Genomic DNA, 26,241 nt, shown 5'->3' on the forward strand with positions numbered 1-26,241 from the left:
CTCAAGAAACCTCCATTCTGCGGCCTCACGACTACCACTCCAAGTCATCTCCCAGACGCTACGCAGTTCTCCTCCTTCACAGACCTCCTGACCGCCACAACTAAGACTCTACACGGGGCGGCCCCAGGCAACGTTGCAGCCTACGGGCAAGCCCAGTTGGCTCTGCTACAACAGGTCCAACAAGACAGTTTTCCTATTGATTATGCCCAGTTGCAATCAGGGAAACCGGTTGCCAAGACCAGCCGACTTCTTAAGCTGGCACCGGAGTTCGACCACAGTGACAAGCTCATCCGTGTTGGCGGACGTCTGCGCCATAGCAACCAGTTGGAACCCGATACTATTCACCCGGTGGTACTGGACGCCAAACACCCAGTCACGCAGCTGCTCATCCAAGAGTATGATGACCGTCTGCACCATCCAGGCCCAGAGAGGGTCTTCTCGGAGATGCGCCGCAAGTATTGGATGCCTGGAGGGCGAGAGGCTATCCGCCGTTTTCAGCGCAAGTGCCAGGTATGCCAGAAATGGCGCGGAAAGCCACAAATCCCTAAAATGGCAGACCTACCACTTTCCAGAGTCCGACTTTTCAAGCCAGCATTTTACTCAACAGGAGTAGACTGCTTCGGGCCATACTCTGTGAAGATTGGAAGGAGGAGTGAAAAGCGCTGGGGAATAATCTTTAAATGCATGACCACCCGAGCTGTGCATATCGACCTGCTCTCCAGTTTGGATACAGACTCCTTCCTCATGGCCCTGAGACGGTTCATCGCCCGCAGAGGGAAGCCGTTCGAGCTGATCTCAGACCAGGGGACGAACTTCAGAGGTGGCAATCGAGAACTCCGGGAAGCATTCGCCGACCTCGCTCCAGACATCAAAGCTCAGCTCGCCTCTCAGCAAATAGACTGGAAGTTTAATCCACCTAACGCCCCTCACTTTGGTGGCTGCTGGGAGCGTGAGATACGCTCGGTGAAACAAGCCCTGCAAGTAACCCTCGGAGCCCAGCTGGTGACAGACGAGGTACTGAGAACCCTGCTAGTTGAGATTGAGGGGATTCTCAACTCCAAACCATTAGGCTACACGTCTGCAGACATCGCCGACCCTGATCCAGTAACCCCCAACTCACTGCTCATTGGTCGGCCAGATGCCTCTCTCCCGCAGGTGGTGTATCCGGACTCCGAGCTCCTGAGCAGCAGACGTTGGCGCCATAGCCAGCTGTTGGCTGACCACTTCTGGAAGCATTTCATCCGTTTCTATCTGCCCAGCCTCCAGGCCCGACAGAAGTGGAATGCTGAAAACCCAGACCTGCACATCGGCAAGACGGTCCTCATCATCGACCCGCAGCTCCCCCGCTCACTGTGGCCAGTGGGCAAAGTGACCAGCGTCTCCCCTGGCCACGACGGGAAAGTAAGATCTGCTGAAGTGAAGGTAGGAGACAGGTCATACACCCGCCCTGTGGCTCGACTCATCCCGCTTCCAGAGCTGCCAGACTAACCATTACCGGACGAGTGGGTGCCTTTTCTTCTTCAACAGATTCCCTTCAGTAATCTGGGGGCGGCTGTAAAAAAGGCCCCCTTGTGGCCGCTCAGACACTTTACTGTGACTTTCTCTCTCCTACGAAGGGACGTCTTGCTTCACCTGGACTCTTAGCCAATCACAAGTTGACGCAGGCTCGCGGCACGCTGGTATCATTCAGCACGAGACTTTTGCCAGTAGTGTACGCTCGTAGCACCCATAACCCTTGTGAATACAACTGTCCTGTTATTCTGTGTGCGTCTTACAAGTAAGCATCTGTATTTCTTTGTTTCTGTACTGTCGTTGCTAAAGCTACATTTGTCGTGTTTGATCTGTTTAGTGTTGCTAAACGTAAGCTCAGGCTTCATTCGCGTTAAGTCCAGTTAATTGGTATAAGTCACGCATCTCCCGCATGACCACTGGTGGTCACGTAACACCTCCCGGTGAGGCCTGGTGTAGTTATTTACGCGACCAGCAGAGGGCGCCATCGTATTGTGGATGGTGTATTCTTTCCCATTTTCATGGTGGAGCTGTTAGGCCCACATAACACCCTTTTACGTTGTTTAATGCCAGTTTCGGCCATGTTATTATGTTACGGTGATGTATTCCAGCTATTATATTATCATAGCAGATAGGAAATATGGATAGATGTTTGTTGCATTATAATTCATTTGCATTCAACTAATTCTGTTTTTATTTCTGTTTATCTGTTTCACACACACACACCCATACACACTCACGAACAGTTGTAACTTCAATAAACCAAATCTAAAGAAACATCTGGTGTGATTCTGATCGATCACCCACTGTGGGCTCTACTTAGCGATCCAACACAAATCTAACTCAACGAAGCCAGTCTTCTTCCGTACAATAATTCTAACCCTAAGGGTCTCGTGTCCTATCACATTATGTACTTACAAAGTACTAATACAAGTTATTCCATTGTGTATGTACTACATAGGTACAAGTTATTACAGATTATTACAAAGCTCATTACATTGTACTAAATTTAGATAAGTACCATGTAACAAGGTAGTGTAAAATAAAGTGATACTGTTTCTTTTTTCTTTAAATTTGGTCAGTTTTCACCCATTGTGTTCCTCAATGTTTGATAACAGAATCAAAACTTGACTTAACTTTTTTTCCAGGACCTGCTTTCAATACTATTATTTTTTCGATACCGGTAGAGCTTAAAGCTTTTATGGTACCCAGCCCAATCTCACTGTGGCAGAGATGGTTTTCAGGATGTAACTACACTGTTCCTCCACTAATGCTATTTGGCGCCTCTTTGCACCCCTCTGTTGGTGTTTCCTTGACTTCTGCTTCCCAGATTCAGATACAGATCTGGGATATGCCGTTAGTCCTGGCTTCCAACCTGTTTCCACATGTTTTGATTAATGGCATGAATTGTTGCCGTTGGAACCGAATTGGCCTTTGTTTTAACGTGTTGCTAATGCTGCTATAACGTCACACTGGCAGTAGTGAGTTTCCATAAAATAAAGTTTCCAAATTCTCATCATGTAAATGAAGATTTACTATGTTCCTGCAGTGTGTCAACATAACAAGTTGCATAGTGCATCTTTAAGATTGTTTAGACTTTTTTTTTTTAAGTTTCAACAAGTTGTAAACCACAAAGTTAAAGAGGCCATTTTTGCTATTTTTTAATCATATTTTCCCTTTTTTTTCTTTTTGCCCAATGTTTGCCCTATTTCTCCAAATGTTTCTAGTTTTCCCGTTTTTCCCCCTAATTTTTGCTTATTCATATTTTCTCTATTTCCCTCCATTTTTCCCATTTTACACCCAATTTATTCCCAATTTTTTGACACAATTTCTCCCAATTTTCCCCCATTTTCCCCCAAATTATTCTCTGTTTTTCACACATTTCTTGACATTAGAGATAAACTCGATCTTCCACCCATTATTGTTCTGTTTTTGGCTCTAGATGACAAATATTTTAGTATCGATATTGAAAAAAATGCTTCCAGCTTTCTCTGCGATATCCGCCGCATTTGGTTTGGTTTGTCGGACCAATGGCATGTGCTAACAGCAGCTAAAGTTGTGCTAACAGCAGTTAAAGTAGTGCTAACAGCAGCTAAAGTTGTGCTAACAGCAGCTACAGTTGTGCTAACAGCGGCTAAAGTTGTGCTAACAACAGCTAAAGTTGTGCTAACAACAGCTAAAGTTGTGCTAACAGCAGTTAAAGTAGTGCTAACAGCAGCTACAGTTGTGGTAACAGCTGCTAAAGTTGTGCTAACAACAGCTAAAGTTGTGCTAACAGCAGCTACAGTTGTGCTAACAACAGCTAAAGTTGTGCTAACAGCAGCTACAGTTGTGCTAACAGCGGCTAAAGTTGTGGTAACAGCAGCTACAGTTGTGGTAACAGCAGCTAAAGTTGTGCTAACAGCAGCTAAAGTTGTGCTAACAGCAGCTAAATCAACTTATTCCTGGGATGGCTCATGTAGAAACGAGGATGGGGGAATTGAGCCGTTGGTTTACATTGGTTTTCTAAACGATCAGCCTCCGTAGCATTTATAAAGACGTCCTCGCGCAGCTCTGGAACACGCTTCGCGGCTGAATTAAAAAACAGTGAAAATGAGATTTGTGGCTCTGGTACATGCAGTGTTTGGAACATGCTAAAAGTGGGCTTAAACTGTGACATGTTTGGGGCGATTTTGAACATGCTATATCAGGGGTGTCAAACATACGGCCCTGTAGAGCATAAATTCCAGAGTATGTGGGGGGAAAGTAAGTCTCTAGCCCATTCCTGTACGGAGTTATGAATTTTTAAAGAATATGCTCATTCCAGCCACAGCATTACATTTAAAAAAAGGAAAGAGTTCCACACGTGTCCAGCAGAGGGCACTGACATAATAAGAGCTCAGGATAGGAACAACACATTATAAAGCCACGTGGTAAAGACAGTCTGCCCCAGGGCGGCTGTGGCTTCAATAACAGTTTATCACCATCAAATGTGGAGTCAATGAATAATGACTACTATGTAGCACTTTGAGGAACTTGTGACACAGGCTTGTAAAGTGCAATAAAAGTGTAAGCTGTTGTTATTAATAAAGCTACAGTCAAGTTGGGGCTTTGACCAAATCACAGCTCATTATTATTCCTTTATTGGAAAAATTGTCTCTATTATATGTGGCCCGCGACCCGCTGTGGGAGCTGAATTTCGGCCCACGACCCAAAATGAGTTTGACACCCCTGTGCTAAATGCTACTGACTCATGTAGGAAGAAAGCCTTAGCCCACGGAGGTAAACAAACACTGCTAACACACAAATGATGACCCACCCGAGCCCGTGAGGCCGCACGAGCTGAACTGGGTCTGAATATATTGCATTTTAAATGTCTTAGTTATACAAAGAGCGCTCCAACTTTTTTCTGGTCGTTTTTGTGCAAAACCTTTGACCCAGTTAATCTACAGACAAGGCCTTTTTCCACGTAAAATGTGAAGATCTCCACGGATATTTGACCAATCAACACCAAAAAAAAGACTGTTTTTATGCTGACAATCCATTCTCCAAGCCTAAAGTGCCAGATCTTTGTGAAAGATCGCAGAACTAAGTTAAGTGACGACAACTTGGCCAACACGCCCACGGGTCAGAAAACTCTTCAACGGAGCAGTTTTCAGTCAATCGTTTATTGTGAGCAGCTAATCCCTGCTCGTGTTCCCAGATGGTTTACACCTCTAAAGCTCATAAAAAGTGGACTAGAGCGAACGGTCTCCATGCAAACAAACAGCGGCCTCGCTCATACCGGAAATCCCCCCCATCTTTCACGCAAAGGCTCATGGGCCGTAGGAACAAGGTGGATAACTGGGACAGGCTTTTGGTTTGTTTACGCTTATGTTGAAACCTAATAAATCAGTTCGCGTCACGTGACTAAATCGTCCCCTTTTCTGTAGATTAGTGCTCATGGATCTATGTAAACAGTCTGCTCAGGAGGGACAGTCTGCTGTGATAACAGGAACAGGGATCAGGTTAACATTAATGTCAATTTTATTTATAAAGCACATTTAAAAACAACCATAGTCGACCAAAGTGCTGTACAAGAACAGTAACGATATGTACAATAAACACAATAAAACTTAAACACAGGTCATATATAAAGGCACAAACTGTGTCTGGTCTACATGAAACCGAAGGCCAAAGCAAAAAGATGAGTTTTTAATTTGGTTTTAAACTCCTCTACAGACTGAGCCGAGCGCACATGTAGAGGAGGCTGTTCCAAAGTTTAGGGGCCACTGAGGAGGCTCGGTCACCTCTGGACACACGCTTGGATTTAGGAACAGACAAAAGGAGCTGGTCAGCAGACCTCAGAGCTCTGGAAGGACAGTAGAGCTGGTCAGACATCAGAGCTCTGGAAGGACAGTAGAGCTGGTCAGACATCAGAGCTCTGGAAGGACAGTAGAGCTGGTCAGACATCAGAGCTCTGGAAGGACAGTAGAGCTGGTCTGCAGACCTCAGAGCTCTGGAAGGACCGTAGAGCTGGTCTGCAGACCTCAGAGCTCTGGAAGGACAGTAGAGCTGGTCTGCAGACCTCTGAGCTCCTGAAGGACAGTAGAGCTGGTCTGCAGACCTCAGAGCTCTGGAAGGACCGTAGAGCTGGTCTGCAGACCTCAGAGCTCTGGAAGGACAGTAGAGCTGGTCTGCAGACCTCTGAGCTCCTGAAGGACAGTAGAGCTGGTCTGCAGACCTCAGAGCTCTGGAAGGACAGTAGAGCTGGTCAGACCTCAGAGCTCTGGAAGGACAGTAGAGCTGCAGCAGTTCTGACAGATACTGAGGTGCCAGCGAATTTAGGCATTTAAAAACAATCAGCAGAATTTTAAACTTGATGCGAAAGGGAACTGGAAGCCAATGTAAGGAGGACAGAATGGGAGTGATGTGCTCCCATTTTCTTGTGCCGGTCAGCAGGCGGGCTGCGGCGTGTTGGACTCCCTGCAGGCGCTGGAGGGATTTAAGGTCCAGCCCTGCGTAAAGGGAGTTACAATAATCCAACCTTGAAGTGATGAAGGCGTGGATCGCCTTCTCTAAATCTTTTTGTGGCAAGTAGGCCTTAATTTTCGCAAGAAGTCTTAGTTGGAAGTAGCTTTTACATCTGATCCAATGTGTTTTTCAAATTTGAAACAAGTATCAAAAGTCACCCCAAGATTTTTAACAGTGGGGCGGATAAAGGAAACAAGAGGCCCAATAACACTGTCGGTCTTTAGGTTTGACAGGGGGTTGCACCTTCCAAAAACCGCTATCTCTGTTTTGGTTTTGTTCAAAGACAGGAAATTTGAATTTAGCCAAGACTGGACGTCATTAAGGATAGAGCAGGGCCGGCTCTAGCCAATGTAGCGCCCTAGGCAAGATTGAACGTGCTCACAACAGTTATATTGTAGGAGGAACCTGTAGGCCTACTTCTGAAGTAAATGTACACAATTTCACCGCAAAGGGTACGCGGCTCCGCAGAGGTGTAGAAGGGTCAGGGAGGGGTCGTTGAAAACTTGAACTAGTTTCCAACACAAAAGACCACAAGTCTCTCACTTTCTGCTCCAAAGAACATCGCAGACGTAGTGGATGGCGGAACATGGAACTCATGGGGTTCAAAAAGGAAAGCACATTTCTGCACCCCCTCTATGCCCCCTCTATACTGTTATTTAAACCAACCAGCACTGACCATAGCCTCATTTCAGTGGTGCCACGTGATGCGAATGGATGAATTAGGAGCAGTTACGGCACAATAATCGAACTGCCATATACTGTATATGTATCTGTACTGACTACTTTGATCACAGAAGTTCCATTTTTAAAGCAAATACTTAAGTCAGAGACAGTGATTGAGCAACTGTTATAACGCAGTATTTGATTGAAGTAGCTACTTTGGCCACTGCAGGAGTATTGTTAAAGTGAACCCACTATATAGAGTATGCAGATGATATCACAGCGTGACAGAAGCCAAATGAGAGGGTTATGAAATCTGTTTTTATTAAGCTATTTCTATTATTGAAGGTTCTATGCAGAATGATGTAAGTGCATCATCCCCCCCCCCCCCCCCCCCCCCCTGCTTGTTCCCTGAGTCTCAGTGGGAACAGTTTCACAACATCCACATTGTTTCGATTCACTAGAGCCGACTGTGGACACCGTGTTTTTACCGATCAGCATCATCTTCTTCATCATTCCTCATCATTCCTCATCATTCTTCATCATTCTTCATCATTCATCATTCCTCATCATTCTTCATCATTCCTCATCATTCTTCATCATTCCTCATCATTCCTCATCGCTCCTCACAGTGCCCTGAATAGAATCTGACCATTCGCAGTTGCCTAATCATTTGTTAGGAGTTATTGATCAGCGAGGAGGTTAATGACCACGTCCGCGAACCCTGATACCCCGGCCCACGGGGGGACTTTGCGGCCGGACCGAGGGGCAGCTGCTGGGGGACCACTGCCTGTGGTGTGGCTCTTTTGTAACGGGGCCCCCCGTAACGAACGGTTTATTCGCTTCATTAACATATCGCTCCACTTTGTTGCGTAATCCGAATTGTTTGCAGACGCCAAAAGTGTCAGCACATCTGAGCGCTCCCGGATCCGGTTCCGACTGGATCCGGCCGCCCAATCCCCGGGTATAGATTATTCCTGACACCGCTGCTCCACGCGCCGCTCTGGGGGACCAAGGAGCGAGGGGAGCGAGCGCGGAGCCTGGGCTGAGCTGCGGAGGAGGAGGATGGCAACGGCGGGCGGCGGTGCGCGCGTCACACGGAGCGGCAGACCCCGAGAACGCGAGCACGGACGCGCGGAGTCGACATGACAGAGTTCACCCCCCCTGCGGCAGGAAAACACACTCACGTTCCCCCGGAGTCCAGCGACGAGCGGCGGCGACAGAGGCGACAAGGTCCGCGCACGGCTCCAGAGTCTGCACGCTCTCGCCGCTCCAGCCTGGTGTCTACCTCCGCTCTGACTCCGCCCATAGAGAGAGAGGCCCCGCCCCCAGGACCTCAGGGGTCACACAAACACGTCTGTCTGTATGTCTGCAACACATCACCGCTACAGGAGCCCGTACAGGAGCCACACACGGCGCATACGTGGAAATGGCTGATTTATGGACCGCCTTTCCAGAGGAGAAGAACCTATTGTGCATATTTTAGTGGTAGCACCCAGAGGAAACCTACGTAAACATCCATCCATCCATCCATTTTCTTCCGCGCGTCTCACATACAGTTCCAGTGTGACAGCTGCACAGATGTTTTCTGGACCTGACCACGTAGCATAAATGTTCATGTTCTGCATCTGCCCTGTTTCCCATGTTCATGATGAAAGGTTTGGGAAACATGAGGAGCACGATCTCAAACATGAACTCTGACTGACTGAAATAAAAAGATCACACATTGATGTCCTCGGAGCAGCCGGGCGACAGGTGACTCCTATGATCATGTTTATGAGAAGTCGCAAAAAGAGTTTGTCCACAAGAGGTCAGTGTTCAAACAGAATGAAGCAGCTCTGAAACTGCGAACATTTCCGCAGTCAATCAATAATTTAAATTTTTCCCATTGACTTATAAAGGGGCTTCCGCAAAGTCACAGATTTTGCCAGTTTTTTCCACAGTTTCAGCTATTTCTGCAGTTTGTACTTGTTCCGCTTCCGCAACTTGTCAGTTTTCAGAAAAATGCAGTTTTCCAATTTTTTTTCTACGGGCTTGGGAATTCTGCCATTCATTTGTATGGGGAATTCTGCCCATTCATTTCTACGGGGGATTCTGCCCATTCATTTGTATGGGGGATTCTGCCCTTTCATTTGTATGGGACTTCAGGTACGTTCACGTCTTTCAGCCATTTCTACAGCTTCTGCAGTTTCAATGACTTCAGCAGTCAATCTCCCCCTGGTGTCGCCATGGAGATTGACCTTCAGCAGTTTCAAAGACCTGAACCAAGACCCGAACCAAGACCAAGACCCAGACCAAGACCAAGACCCAGACCAAGACCCAGACCAAGACCCAGACCAAGACCCAGACCAAGACCAAGACCCAGACAAAGACCCAGACCAAGACCCAGACCAAGACCAAGACCCAGACCAAGACCAAGACCCAGACCAAGACCTGAACCAAGACCCAGACCAAGACCCAGACCAAGACCCAGACCCAGACCAAGACCAAGACCCAGACCAAGACCTGAACCAAGACCCAGACCAAGACCCAGACCAAGACCCAGACCCAGACCAAGACCAAGACCAAGACCCAGACCAAGACCTGAACCAAGACCCAGACCAAGACCCAGACCAAGACCAAGACCAAGACCCAGACCAAGACTTGAACCAAGACCTGAACCAAGACCCAGACCAAGACCAAGACCCAGACCAAGACCAAGACCAAGACCCAAACCAAGATCCAAACCAAGACCCAGACCAAGACCTGAACCAAGACCCAGACCAAGATCCAAACCAAGACCCAGACCAAGATCCAAACCAAGACCCAGACCAAGATCCAAACCAAGACCCGAACCAAGACCCAGACCAAGACCCAGACCAAGACCCGAACCAAGACCCAGACCAAGATCCAAACCAAGACCCGACCAAGACCCGAACCAAGACACAGACCAAGACCCGAACCAAGACCCAGACCGAGACCCAGACCAAGACCCAGACCCAGACCAAGACCTGAAACAAGACCCAGACCAAGATCCAAACCAAGACCCAGACCAAGACCCGAACCAAGACACAGACCAAGACCCGAACCAAGACCCAGACCAAGACCCAGACCAAGACCAAGACCCAGACCAAGACCTGAAACAAGACCCAGACCAAGACCCGAACCAAGACCCAGACCAAGACCCAGACCAAGATCCAAACCAAGACCCAGACCAAGACCCGAACCAAGACCCAGACCAAGACCCAGACCAAAACCCGAACCCAGACCAAGACCCAGACCAAGACCCGAACCAAGACCCAGACCAAGACCCAAACCAAGACCCAGACCAATACCCGAACCAAGACCCAGACCAAGACCCGAACCAAGACCCAGACCAAGACCCAAACCAAGACCCAGACCAAGACCCAAACCAAGACCCAGACCAAGACCCAAACCAAGACCCAGACCAAGACCTGAACCAAGACCCAGACCAAGACCCAGACCAAGACCCAGACCCAGACCAAGACCAAGACCCAGACCAAGACCTGAACCAAGACCCAGACCCAGACCAAGACCCAGACCAAGACCAAGACCCAGACCAAGACTTGAACCAAGACCTGAACCAAGACCCAGACCAAGACCAAGACCCAGACCAAGACCAAGACCCAAACCAAGATCCAAACCAAGACCCAGACCAAGACCTGAACCAAGACCCAGACCAAGATCCAAACCAAGACCCAGACCAAGATCCAAACCAAGACCCGAACCAAGACCCAGACCAAGATCCAAACCAAGACCCGACCAAGACCCGAACCAAGACACAGACCAAGACCCGAACCAAGACCCAGACCGAGACCCAGACCAAGACCCAGACCCAGACCAAGACCTGAAACAAGACCCAGACCAAGATCCAAACCAAGACCCAGACCAAGACCCGAACCAAGACACAGACCAAGACCCGAACCAAGACCCAGACCAAGACCCAGACCAAGACCAAGACCCAGACCAAGACCTGAAACAAGACCCAGACCAAGACCCGAACCAAGACCCAGACCAAGACCCAGACCAAGATCCAAACCAAGACCCAGACCAAGACCCGAACCAAGACCCAGACCAAGACCCAGACCAAAACCCGAACCCAGACCAAGACCCAGACCAAGACCCGAACCAAGACCCAGACCAAGACCCAAACCAAGACCCAGACCAATACCCGAACCAAGACCCAGACCAAGACCCGAACCAAGACCCAGACCAAGACCCAAACCAAGACCCAGACCAAGACCCAAACCAAGACCCAGACCAAGACCCAAACCAAGACCCAGACCAAGACCCAAACCAAGACCCAGACCAAGACCCAGACCAAGATCCAAACCAAGACCCAGACCAAGACCCGAACCAAGACACAGACCAAGACCCGAACCAAGACCCAGACCAAGACCCAAACCAAGACCCAGACCGAGATCCAAACCAAGACGCAAACCAAGATTCAAACCAAGGCAAAGTCCAGACCAGATTACCATAGTTACCAGAATTAAAACCATAACCAGGTAAACCACAGAAGCTAGGCCAAGTCCAGACCAGGTTACCATGGTTCCCAGAATTAAAACCATATCCAGGTAAGCTGCAGAAGCTAGGCCAAGTCCAGACCAGGCTACCCTAGTTACCATAGTTAGATCAGGACCATAACGGAGACTGAGACCTAGAAAAGACCCTGACCAAGACCCAGACCAAGAACGAAACCAATACCCTTTAAAAGACCAGAACACAGATCCGGACCAAGACCAGGATCACACTAAAGACCATACCAAGACCAGATCAAGTTGCCATAGTGACCAGAACCAAAAGCAGATCGAGGCCAAACCAGAGAAGCCGGACCAAATCCAGACCAGGTTGCCATAGTGACCAGAACCAAAAGCAGATCGAGGCCAAACCAGAGAAGTTACTGGAATTAAAACCATAACCAGGTAAGTTTTCTTTGAGTTTCAAGGATTTCAGGAGTTTCACAGATTTCAACAGTTTCAAGGAATTTGGGAGTTTCAAGGACTACAGGAGTTTCAAATATTTTTCAAATATTTTAACAGTTTCAAGGCATTTTCAAGGATTTTTCTGGTAACTTCTACAGCAGCATTATTCCGCAGGCAATCAAAATGTCTAGTTTCACATATTTTCTTTTGTGAGGCGCATTGAGTTGCCTTGTGTATGAAATGCACGGTGTAAATAAAGTTGCCTTGCCCTTGCCTAACTGCTGCGCCACCATGTCGCCTGATTTAGAAACTGTTTGCAATGCAGAATCTGAAAATGACTACCATTTTTGGCACTCTATAATAGCTGCACACACTCTTAAAGCATTAGTAAAGCATTTATAAACTAGTGAAAACATTTACAATTGTAAGGACATGAGTATGTTTAAAAGACTATAAGACATATGGCATCCTATTTCTAAACCATTTGTTTTTGATTTGTTATAATCTTTATCAAACATTTATAAAGCATTCATCATTTATAAGCACAAATGAAATACTTTTTCAATAAAACTGCACCATAAATCATTAGTAAAGCATTAGTAAAACATTTGTAAACGCTGTCTTTTCTATTAAAAACATTTACACCTAACCCAAACATGATTTGTAAAGCATTCTTAATAATGGAAAAGTATTACATTTAGGGCCTATAAACAAATGGTTTATAAAGAGAACCATATGTCTTATAAATACTTATTAAAGCATCTGCGTGTGTGCTTACAAATGATTTATAAATGATGAAGAATGCTGTGTAAATGTTTTTAATAGAAAAGACAGTGTTTACAACAGGCCTACAAATGCAGCTTTATTGAAAAAGTATTTCATTTGTGCTTATAAATGATTAACCATTAATGATGAATGCTTTATAAATGTTTGATAAAGATTATAACAAATCAAAAACAAATGGTTTATAAAGAGGATGCCATATGTCTTATAGTCTTTTAAACATGTGCTTACAAATGCTTTGTAAATGTTTACAAAGTGTTTAACACTAGTTTAGTTTTCTACCAAAAAAGGAATAGGCAGAATCAATGCTTATTTATGCATATCCTTTCTCAAAGCACACAATAAGTAAGGATTAAACAACTTGGAGCCGTGCATTAGGCGGTTATAACGTACGACGCAGAGTCAAGAACACGCGCAGCGAAGTGCATTATAACGTCTAATGCACTAAGGCTCCTCGTTGTTTAATCCGCTTATACCAGGGTCTATAATAAATGTTTGTTTCTTTGACTAAACTCACTAAATCTGCCAGACTACGGGACTATTTTGTGTGGGTTATTAGCCGGTCACTGAAGGCTGGTCTCAGAGCGAGTCATTCTCCGCAGCTATTACGAGGATCTCAGTCAGGCTCAACGACACAACATCAGCACAGAATCACAACACAACAGGACTAACCCGGAAACACTTTTCCCTGGAAGTAAACACCGATATGCGGCACTCGTGGGCAGGAGTTATTTACCTTTTACAAGGTTTAACCTGAAGCTAGCTAGCTAGCTCAACCAACTCAACTGTTTATGGAAACAGCTGCGGTGGAGTCGCTCACACCTGGGCCTCCCCAACTGAAACTTTTATGTTTGACTTTACTAATCCAGACAAAGATGCTTCAATGCAGGATCATTTTATGTACGCCTGAAAAAGATGAATAGCCTTAACCGTTTTCAATAGAAATGTAAAGCTCATATGTTATTAACAGTAGCTAACCTAGCTGCTCACTCTCTTATCAAACATTTAGCAAGCGTTTTGTTTTGGCCAAAAACGTTGAAATTTACACAAAATCCATCTCATACGTTCCTGTCAGTCACTAATTACGTGTTTATCTGACTCAGCTGTGTCATGCGTTGCTATGGCGACGCCACAGCGGAGTGATATCCCAGTGATTTAACTACCGGACTACGTGTGCGGTTATACCAAAATAATGCACCAGCCAATCAGAATCCAGTATTCACCCAGACCTTGGGATAACAGACACTATGAGCTTATCTCATGAATAATATAAATAATACAGCAAATTCACGCTCAACTATTTGGTGCCTTAAAGGTGCATTATGTAACTTTATACGCGGAAAAACTTTAAATCAACCAGAAACTCTAAAAACAATAGGGGTTTACTTAGGTTTAATAGATAGCGTTCAGGTGACATCACAACATCACAACATCTAAAGATGCTAACATGTCGCATCATGTTAGCATTCTCCGTTTTTTTTATGTAGCCTATTTATGGGCTGTTGAACCACTTCATGTCTCAGTATCTTTATTGAGTAGAAAACTATATTCATAATTCAGCATTTGTTAAAGTAGTTTTTTAATAATTAGAGAAAGTTTAGATCTTTCTCCAAATTGTTTCCCCCTTTGATCGTTTTCAAACATGACCATATTTGGGTGGTTCCAGAGGTGCCGTCTGTATAGTTTAAAAGAGAGTTACAAATATTTTCAAATGATGAGCACAAACCAATGAATGTGCTTCATACAGTGGATCCTGAAGGACATTTTTACAATACTATGTCTCATAACTATAAATATTATCATGATGAACAAACAAAATCATTAAATAAGGCAGATCGTTTTGTTGCAGTATTAAAGTGACTGTTGACTATGGAAGTTCAAAATATATGAATAAGTACTATAAAAACCTGTAAGACACAGCGCTACAGACATTTGATTGAGACAAATAGAAACAATATGAAAGGCCTATGGGGTGTATTGAATAATGTAATTAATAAGGACTATAAATATGTCACGTTTCCTGACTACATGATTAAAGATGACGAAAATATAAAAATAACAAATATAGAGACACTTGTTCACGCGTTTAATGGTTAACATTGGCCAACTGGCATCAAAGATCACAGATCATGATGACTCTGGCTACACAAATACAACCGTACACTCACTGTTTCTGACTGTGTGTCAATGATTGTAAAAATAAAAAGTCCACAGATTGGAATGACCTTGATATGCCCATAGTGAAGAAAGTAATGTATGTAGTATAGCGACACCTCTAACCCATATCTGCAACGCAGCTCTCCTAAATGGGGAAGTTCCCCAGCTCGTGGAAATCAAAAAGGTCACTCCAGTTTATAAAAACTGTCATAGTCATCAGTTCACAAACTATCGATCTATTTCTACACTTTCTCAATGATCAAAAGTGCATAACTCACATAATGCACTGCACTCTTTATACCTTATGACAAAATATGTTTGATGTGGGATGTAGCTACAAGCTCTTACCAGGTCAAATGTTGCAAATTGTTAGGTCTATCTATAGCACTGACTGACCGTATAGATGAAAATGTAATTGTAGGAACATGTAACTCATACTCAGGTACACGCTCGTGTGTGCCTGAGTATGAAGTATACTTGAACATGCATATTCTTATGGTAACTTTATCAATGTAATGTGGATTGTTAGATACAGTTGTTATTAGTTGAGTTCCCAAAGGGAGTCAATATTGAATACACATAAGCTTCAGCTTCAGCTAAATGAATGTAAACAGCTCAAATAAACTAAACTAAACTAAAATTGAGGTGAAGGGCGAAATTCCATGGCGGTAACTATGGTAACTGTGGTGACTAACTATGGTGACTGTGGTGACTAACTATGGTGACTGTGGTGACTAACTATGGTAACCGTGGTGACTAACTATGGTAACTGTGGTGACTAACTATGGTAACTGTGGTGACTAACTATGGTAACCGTGGTGACTAACTATGGTAACTGTGGTGACTAACTATGGTGACTGTGGTGACTAACTATGGTAACTGCGGTGACTAACTATGGTGACTGTGGTGACTAACTATGGTAACTGTGGTGACTAACTATGGTGACTGTGGTGACTAACTATGGTAACCGTGGTGACTAACTATGGTAACTGTGGTGACTAACTATGGTAACTGTGGTGACTAACTATGGTAACTGTGTTGACTAACTATGGTAACCGTGGTGACTAACTATGGTAACCGTGGTGACTAACTATGGTAACCGTGGTGACTAACTATGGTAACCGTGGTGACTAACTATGGTAACTGTGGTGACTAATTATGGTAACTGTGGTGACTAACTATGGTAACTGTGGTGACTAACTATGGTAACTGTGGTGACTAACTATGGTAACTGTGGTGACTAAGTATGGTAACCGTGGTGACTAACTATGGTGACTAACTATGGTGACTGTGGTGACTAACTATGGTAACTGTGGTGACTAAGTATGGTAACCGTGGTGACTAACTATGGTGACTGTGGTGACTAACTATGGTGACTGTGGTGACTAACTATGGTGACTGTGGTGACTAACTATGGTAACTGTGGTGACTAAGTATGGTAACTGTGGTGACTAAGTATGGTAACTGTGGTGACTAACTATGGTAACTGTGGTGACTAAGTATGGTAACTGTGGTGACTAACTATGGTAACTGTGGTGACTAAGTATGGTAACTGTGGTGACTAACTATGGTAACTGTGGTGACTAACTATGGTAACTGTGGTGACTAAGTATGGTAACTGTGGTGACTAACTATGGTAACTGTGGTGACTAACTATGGTAACTGTGGTGACTAACTATGGTGACTGTGGTGACTAACTATGGTAACTGTGGTGACTAACTATGGTAACTGTGGTGACTAAGTATGGTAACTGTGGTGACTAACTATGGTAACTGTGGTGACTAACTATGGTAACTGTGGTGACTAACTATGGTGACTAACTATGGTAACTGTGGTGACTAACTATGGTAACCGTGGTGACTAACTATGGTAACTGTGGTGACTAACTATGGTGACTAACTATGGTAACTGTGGTGACTAACTATGGTAACTGTGGTGACTAACTATGGTAACTGTGGTGACTAACTATGGTAACCGTGGTGACTAACTATGGTAACCGTGGTGACTAACTATGGTAACCGTGGTGACTAACTATGGTAACCGTGGTGACTAACTATGGTAACTGTGTTGACTAATTATGGTAACCGTGGTGACTAACTATGGTAACCGTGGTGACTAACTATGGTAACCGTGGTGACTAACTATGGTAACTGTGGTGACTAACTATGGTGACTAACTATGGTAACTGTGGTGACTAACTATGGTAACTGTGTTGACTAACTATGGTAACTGTGGTGACTAACTATGGTAACTGTGGTGACTAAGTATGGTAACCGTGGTGACTAACTATGGTAACTGTGTTGACTAATTATGGTAACCGTGGTGACTAACTATGGTAACCGTGGTGACTAACTATGGTAACTGTGGTGACTAACTATGGTGACTAACTATGGTAACCGTGGTGACTAACTATGGTAACCGTGGTGACTAACTATGGTGACTAACTATGGTGACTGTGGTGACTAACTATGGTAACTGTGGTGACTAAGTATGGTAACCGTGGTGACTAACTATGGTGACTGTGGTGACTAACTATGGTGACTGTGGTGACTAACTATGGTAACTGTGGTGACTAAGTATGGTAACTGTGGTGACTAACTATGGTAACTGTGGTGACTAACTATGGTAACTGTGGTGACTAAGTATGGTAACTGTGGTGACTAACTATGGTAACTGTGGTGACTAACTATGGTAACTGTGGTGACTAACTATGGTGACTGTGGTGACTAACTATGGTAACTGTGGTGACTAACTATGGTAACTGTGGTGACTAAGTATGGTAACTGTGGTGACTAACTATGGTAACTGTGGTGACTAACTATGGTAACTGTGGTGACTAACTATGGTGACTAACTATGGTAACTGTGGTGACTAACTATGGTAACCGTGGTGACTAACTATGGTAACTGTGGTGACTAACTATGGTGACTAACTATGGTAACTGTGGTGACTAACTATGGTAACTGTGGTGACTAACTATGGTAACTGTGGTGACTAACTATGGTAACCGTGGTGACTAACTATGGTAACCGTGGTGACTAACTATGGTAACCGTGGTGACTAACTATGGTAACCGTGGTGACTAACTATGGTAACTGTGTTGACTAATTATGGTAACCGTGGTGACTAACTATGGTAACCGTGGTGACTAACTATGGTAACCGTGGTGACTAACTATGGTAACTGTGGTGACTAACTATGGTGACTAACTATGGTAACTGTGGTGACTAACTATGGTAACTGTGTTGACTAACTATGGTAACTGTGGTGACTAACTATGGTAACTGTGGTGACTAAGTATGGTAACCGTGGTGACTAACTATGGTAACTGTGTTGACTAATTATGGTAACCGTGGTGACTAACTATGGTAACCGTGGTGACTAACTATGGTAACTGTGGTGACTAACTATGGTGACTAACTATGGTAACCGTGGTGACTAACTATGGTAACCGTGGTGACTAACTATGGTGACTAACTATGGTGACTGTGGTGACTAACTATGGTAACTGTGGTGACTAAGTATGGTAACCGTGGTGACTAACTATGGTGACTGTGGTGACTAACTATGGTGACTGTGGTGACTAACTATGGTGACTGTGGTGACTAACTATGGTAACTGTGGTGACTAAGTATGGTAACTGTGGTGACTAAGTATGGTAACTGTGGTGACTAACTATGGTAACTGTGGTGACTAACTATGGTAACTGTGGTGACTAACTATGGTGACTGTGGTGACTAACTATGGTAACTGTGGTGACTAACTATGGTAACTGTGGTGACTAACTATGGTAACTGTGGTGACTAACTATGGTAACTGTGGTGACTAACTATGGTGACTGTGGTGACTAACTATGGTAACTGTGGTGACTAACTATGGTAACTGTGGTGACTAAGTATGGTAACTGTGGTGACTAACTATGGTAACTGTGGTGACTAACTATGGTAACTGTGGTGACTAACTATGGTGACTAACTATGGTAACTGTGGTGACTAACTATGGTAACCGTGGTGACTAACTATGGTAACTGTGGTGACTAACTATGGTGACTAACTATGGTAACTGTGGTGACTAACTATGGTAACTGTGGTGACTAACTATGGTAACTGTGGTGACTAACTATGGTAACCGTGGTGACTAACTATGGTAACCGTGGTGACTAACTATGGTAACCGTGGTGACTAACTATGGTAACTGTGTTGACTAATTATGGTAACCGTGGTGACTAACTATGGTAACCGTGGTGACTAACTATGGTAACCGTGGTGACTAACTATGGTGACTAACTATGGTAACTGTGGTGACTAACTATGGTAACTGTGTTGACTAACTATGGTAACTGTGGTGACTAACTATGGTAACTGTGGTGACTAAGTATGGTAACCGTGGTGACTAACTATGGTAACTGTGTTGACTAATTATGGTAACCGTGGTGACTAACTATGGTAACCGTGGTGACTAACTATGGTAACCGTGGTGACTAACTATGGTAACTGTGGTGACTAACTATGGTGACTAACTATGGTAACTGTGGTGACTAACTATGGTAACTGTGTTGACTAACTATGGTAACTGTGGTGACTAACTATGGTAACTGTGGTGACTAACTATGGTAACTGTGGTGACTAAGTATGGTAACCGTGGTGACTAACTATGGTGACTAACTATGGTGACTGTGGTGACTAAGTATGGTAACCGTGGTGACTAACTATGGTGACTAACTATGGTGACTGCGGTGACTAACTATGGTAACTGTGGTGACTAACTATGGTAACTGTGGTGACTAACTATGGTAACTGTGGTGACTAACTATGGTAACTGCGGTGATTAACTATGGTAACTGTGGTGACTAACTATGGTAACTGTGGTGACTAACTATGGTAACTGTGGTGACTAACTATGGTGACTAACTATGGTAACTGTGGTGACTAACTATGGTAACTGTGGTGACTAACTATGGTAACTGCGGTGATTAACTATGGTAACTGTGGTGACTAACTATGGTAACTGCGGTGATTAACTATGGTAACTGTGGTGACTAACTATGGTAACTGTGGTGACTAACTATGGTAACTGTGGTGACTGGTGAATTGCAGATTTTTTTCTTCTTAGTTTTTGGTTCATATCTCAGTTATTACTGGAAGAATCCACATGAAACAAAAACTGTCGGAAAGTTCATTGTCTTCCCTGTCAGCACATATATTTTAATGTCCAATTATTTACTTTGAAAGGCATCAAAAAGTGGTGACAATATTCGAAAACATTGGCGTGATGTTGGCCACTGGAAAGGACTTTCAGACATAAAAATAATACGCCGGGTTTGTGAATCCAAACACTGTCAAATACTGAAGAGGAAAAACATTTGTTATTTTCTTTTTCTTATTTTCTAAAGTGTATTTCTCCCATAGAGTTGTATTGGCCTCTGCTCCACCTGACATCATGACATCATCACATTCTAAAACGTGAACATAACCTATTCTGTTACTGTCTTGCCAGGACAGTTTGGAAGTGAGGGTGTTTGGAGGCTCCTCCTCTCCCCCGTCCTGTCCGAACAGTGACATGATGATACTGTATGAAATGTTTGTTTACAGATACTGTAAGTGTCCGGTTTGTCCACTGCAGCTGTTACGTCCATATTAATCCATGCATTATTAACTCAGTGTCAGTCAGCGATCCAGTCCAGGTGAGGCACAGGCCCGCTCTTGGACCAGGACTAAAGGTGTAGAGTTGGTGCCAGAGAGGTTTAAGAAAGGGCTGAGGTACGGCACCACGGGCCCCCCAAACCTGCAGCCCCTGAACGAGTGGATAAGGGCTCCCGAGTCTGCGTCATAAAAGGAGACCAGGCCCAGGTCCAAGTCCACGTACACCCCCACCGCGCCCAGCGGCCCCTGGAGCTGCAGCGGTCTGGGAGGGTTGGAGCAGGCCGTGTACTGGTCTCCGTTGCGCCGCATGATCCTCCAGTAGCCGTTCTCCGGACACCCAAAGAAGCGCCCCCTCCTGCGGCTGCACTCCCGGGTCACACCTACATCCCAGGACGGTCCCAGCACTTGGGGCACTTGGACCTCGAAGTAGAAGCGCCCCGAGCTGCACTGCGGCCTCCCCACCACTGCGGGGCAGTGTGTGAACCTGCGGGGGTTCGGAGGGCGGGGCTTCCACACCTGATCATTGCACACCTGCTTCAGGTCCTCGGACAGGACAAGCCAGGGGTGAGCCGAGTCCGGGTCCAATACCAGGTCTACGCTGTGGCCACGGGCCGTCCGCAGGTCCGGACTAGGGTCCGGACCAGGCACCAGCACTGGGTCCAGTGCTGGTGCCTGGGGCTGAAGTGGAGGAGGGTCCTGGTGGAGCCTCATCACAGTTTGTTCTGGACAGACATATAATAATAATAAATAATAATCATCATCATCATCATCATCATCATCATCATCATCATCATCATCATCATCATCATTATTATCATCATCATCATTATTATCATCATCATCATCCATCATCCATCATCATCATCCATCATCATCATCATCCATCATCATCATCATCATCATCATCATCATCCATCATCATCATCCATCATCATCATCATCCATCATCATCATCATCATCATCATCATCATCCATCATCATCATCATCATCATCATTATCATCATCATAATCATAATAGAGCAAAGGCGGTATGGCCACAAATATACAACATTGACATCAGTGACACTGTTACATTTGGAACACCATCACAGTGAGGTACATATGAATGTGACAATATGTATATACTTTTGATGACGTCATGCATATTAATAAGGCTCCACTGTTTTCACAGAATTCAGTGAGAACAGTAAAAAGCAGCATTTGGGCCAATCACTATCACACAGATACATGACTTTTAACAAATAATTTTTTATAATTATAAGAGATTAATTTGATTTCGGTGGTTCCTTGTTTATTTAAATGACTGACAGATCAATGACCCATTCTCCGTAGGTCAGGGGTCATTTATTCACTTATTTAATTAAACATGTATTCTTTGATAGACCTAAATTGTTTGGTGGAATTAGCAATGCCAATGCAAATCTATACATAAACACATTTATTTTACCTGGGGCAAAACAAATGTGACTGTATACAATTTATTAAGTTCTGACAAAGTGCCTTTTGCCGCTGCGTACAGATTGACCAAACAACCTGCAAACATTTAAAACAATATCCAAATTTTGCTCAGATAGATGGAATGTGAGTGTCTATTTAAAAAATATGAGTAGACTTAAATGTCTCTTGATTTGCAATGTTGTATGATGTGTTACCAGCAGAGGGCACTAAATCCTGTTCACTAAACAATCAGATGGCTGTTCATTTGAAGATGAACAACATCTGCTCTGAGTGAGTGAGAGGTCTGTCTGGACCATCACATTATAGCCTCGATGTCCTCACCCCAGCTCCTGATCCTTAACCTTTCATGGGGTCAACTGTTCGATCTGGATGCAGTTAGTCAACTCTTTGCCCCATCCGTGTTAAATATAATAGTTACTGGAAAATACATAGTTCTAACAACCTGCAAGCAAACCTACACTGACATCCTGTTAAATGTAAATGTCTTTGTGATTTTAGGAAATGGAGAACACAGCCCACTTCACCGAGCAGGAAGTCAAAGGAAGCAAAGTAACAACTTTGCTTCACTGACCTCTGTCATGTGTCTGTGTTATTCCAGAGCCCGTCCTAAAAAACGACCAATATCGGTTATTTTTGTTCGAAACTCATTCTAATGTTCCCCAGGACAGAGGAGCACAGACACAGCACAGTATCTGCTCAGAGTTCCACATTCCCTGCCATGTGGGGCAGGCCTTTGTGAAGCGCCTCATGTCCCCTGAGTGTTGGTGTCGATCAGGGAGTAGAAGAGAGTCGAAGAGTTCATGATGAAACAGCAGAATATACTCACGTGACGCTCTGTCAGGGCTGCAGTCTGACTCCCGGAGCTGACCAAGTGCCCCTGAGCAAACACTGGACTCACCCCCGCCCGGCTCCAGAGACCCTCCGCCCCTCCCCCAGGGTAGGATCATAGTGGTGTGAGGTCCCGGAGGAGGGGGTGGAGTGACAACAGCTCCTCTGCAGCACAGTGCTCTCAAACTTATCTGTGACGGTCAAAACACCTGATTCAGGATGTTTTTGTGATCTGATATTTACTGTGTGCTGATGGCATTACTGACACCAAATATACTGGAAAGGACTAAAGTAAAAAGTCAGAAAACAGCCCACTTAAATGAGAAACGTCAAACCCCAAAAGAGCCAGATGAGACTAAAGCTAGTGCAGCTGTCAGGGTCTGACTGAATATGATGCATCTTTTTTTTATTCTGCACCCCTACACACACTTTTCATTCTTACTCTTTTTCTACCAAAACATTTTTTGCCATTCCCCCCCCCCCCCCCCCCCCCCCAATTTGTTGTTGCCCATCCATCCATCCATCCATCCATCCATCCATCCATTTTCTTCCGCTTTACCGGGGCCGGGTCGCGGGGGCAGCAGTCTCAGCAGAGATGCCCAGACTTCCCGATCCACACACACCTCCTCCAGCTGTTCTGGGGGGACCCCGAGGCCACACCTCCTCCAGCTGTTCTGGGGGGACCCCGAGGCGACACCAGGCCAGCTCGGAGACATAGTCCCACCAGCGTGTCCTTGTCCCACTAGGACATGCCTGGAAAACCTCCCGCGGGAGGCGACCAGGAGGCATCTGAAACAGATGCCTGAGCCACCTCAGCTGGCTCCTTTCAACGTGAAGGAGCAACGACTCTACTCCGAGCTCCTCCCGGGTAACTGAGCTCCTCACCCCCTGGGAAGGAAACTCATTTCGGACACTTGTATCCGCGATCTTGTCCTTTCGGTCATCTAATTTTTGTTTTATATTTTTGTGTCTTGAGTTTGTAGTATTTGTCCCCACATTTTTTATTGCATCACATGGGCTTTAAAGAGGCTATTCTTCTCAGAGGTGGGTATACTCAGCTACATGCACTCAAGTAACTTTTTGAAGTAATTGTAGTGTCTTCATACAGTACTTCTACTTGAGTAATATTAATATGAAGTATCTGTTTCTTACTTGGGAGAACAGATATCATGGACCACATCAAGTCTGTTCTGGACCCATACCAATCCCACAGCAGCTAACACACAAACTGCTCCACCTGGGGGTCAACACATCACTGTGCACCTGGCTGCTGGACCTTCTGACGGGGAGACCACAGGCTGTACGTGTCCTCCAGAACCATCACACTGAACACGGGGGCTCCCCAAGGCTGTGTGCTGAGCCCCCTCCTGTTCACTCTGCTGACCCATGACTGCGCTCCAAAGTACCACTCAAACCTCTTCATCAAGTTTGCAGACGGCACAACAGTGGTGGGCTTCATCAGCAACAGAGACGAGTCACACTACAGGAGTGAGTGAGCAGTCTGGCCATGTGGTGCAGAACAATCTCTCTCTAAATGTGGAGAAGACAAGGAGATTGTTGTGGACTTTTGAAGAGCGCGGGTCCAGCTCCTCTAACAATCAGCTGCAGTGGAGAGGGTGACCAGCACTAAGTTCCTGGGTGTGCACATCACAGAGAAGCTCTCCTGGACCATGCACACTACATCACTGGTCAAGAAAAGCAATCAGCGTTTCTACTTTCTCCACAAGCTGAGAAGATCCAGAGTCCCAGCCTCCGTTATGTGCAACTTCTAGACTATAGAGAGCATCCTAACCAGCTCCATCACTGTGTGGTTCTTCTACAGAGGGACTATAGAGAGCACCCTGACCAGCTCCATCACTGTGTGGTTCTTCTACAGAGGGACTATAGAGAGCATCCTGACCAGCTCCATCACTGTGTGGTTCTTCTACAGAGGGACTATAGAGAGCATCCTGACCAGCTCCATCACTGTGTGGTTCTTCTACAGAGGGACTATAGAGAGCACCCTGACCAGCTCCATCACTGTGTGGTTCTTCTACAGAGGGACTATAGAGAGCACCCTGACCAGCTCCATCACTGTGAGGTTCTTCTACAGAGAGACTATAGAGAGCACCCTGACCAGCTCCATCACTGTGTGGTTCTTCTACAGAGGGACTATAGAGAGCATCCTGACCAGCTCCATCACTGTGTGGTTCTTCTACAGAGGGACTATAGAGAGCACCCTGACCAGCTCCATCACTGTGTGGGACGGCGCAAGCACTGCCTCCTGCTGAAGGAACCTCCAGCGCATCGTGAGAGCAGCGGAGAAGGTCTGCGGAGCCCCTCTCCCCTCCATTAAGGAGATGTACTCCACCCGTCTCACCCGCAATGGGGACCCTACATCACAGTCTCTTTAAGGTAATGTCTTCAGAGAGGAGACTGCGGACTGTCGACTGAAGAACATTTTCCTACACCAGGCCATCAGGAAGCTGAACTCCCTGCCTTCCCTGCCCTGCAGTCCAGGTTCTAGTCTCTGGTCCGGGCTGAGCCTCTGGGCTCGGCCCATAGTGTGGAGGAGCATGTCGATCAACATTGAATCAAGTCTTCCCATAAACATTAAAGCTGCAGTGCCTTGTGTCATGTTTAAATCACTAATAAGGATGATGTGGCAATACAATTCATGCTGTTAAAAACTGTTTTCCAGCGCTGTTTATTAAGTGAAAATTGGAGGATCGTGTGTAGGCTACACCACCTCCTGACTTGGTGTAGGTAAAGGCCAAACAGGTGCTAGAATCACCAACACGAGTCCCATGATATAAACACTGGATGGAGCGGCCAGGACAGAGCGGTGAGTTTATCAAAACATGCGTTAGCTTGTGTATTAGCATGTTAAGATAAGATAAACTGTAGGAGCCAAAATGCACCTTTCTCCCAGCCGGTAGGGGGCGCTGGTGAACTTTATTGACTGTTAGATTTCCCTACAAAAGGGGCCTAATCAGTGACCCAGGTGCGGCTGGTTTTGAGGTAAACTATTTCTTACCGTGTCATGTGGACATCTTATGTTGTGTACGAAAATAAAGGAATTGGTCACAGGGGCCAATAAAGCACAATATTGGAGTGATTTTGTGGAGACACGCGTTGGGAACCCTTAAAAACTCAGCAGCCAGGAGACAACCAGCATAAGGCCGGTTCGCCTCTACATAAACCTTTATTGATCTCACAAAGGAGAAATTCACTTGTTACAGTCGGCGTTCAAGAAGATCACTCAGAGTTAATGAAGTGCAGCTGATACAGAGATTATTGCACATG

The 26,241-nt window shown here is 45.3% G+C and overlaps 1 protein-coding gene across 1 annotated transcript in view; it reads right to left on the reverse strand.

Annotated features, from left to right (window-relative positions):
* LOC306969742 (4-aminobutyrate aminotransferase, mitochondrial-like) overlaps positions 1–8,478 on the reverse strand; it is a 47,276-nt gene extending 38,798 nt beyond the window's left edge. Inside the window, exon 1 of the mRNA XM_079565449.1 lies at positions 8,349–8,478. The gene's annotated coding sequence lies outside the window, so the exon portion shown is untranslated. The remainder of the gene's footprint in view (positions 1–8,348) is intronic.
* Positions 8,479–26,241: the final 17,763 nt, after the last annotated feature.

The sequence above is a fragment of the Gobius niger genome, assembly GCF_951799975.1.
Source record: "Gobius niger genome assembly, chromosome: 10".
In the NCBI taxonomy this organism is placed as follows: Eukaryota; Metazoa; Chordata; class Actinopteri; order Gobiiformes; family Gobiidae; genus Gobius; species Gobius niger.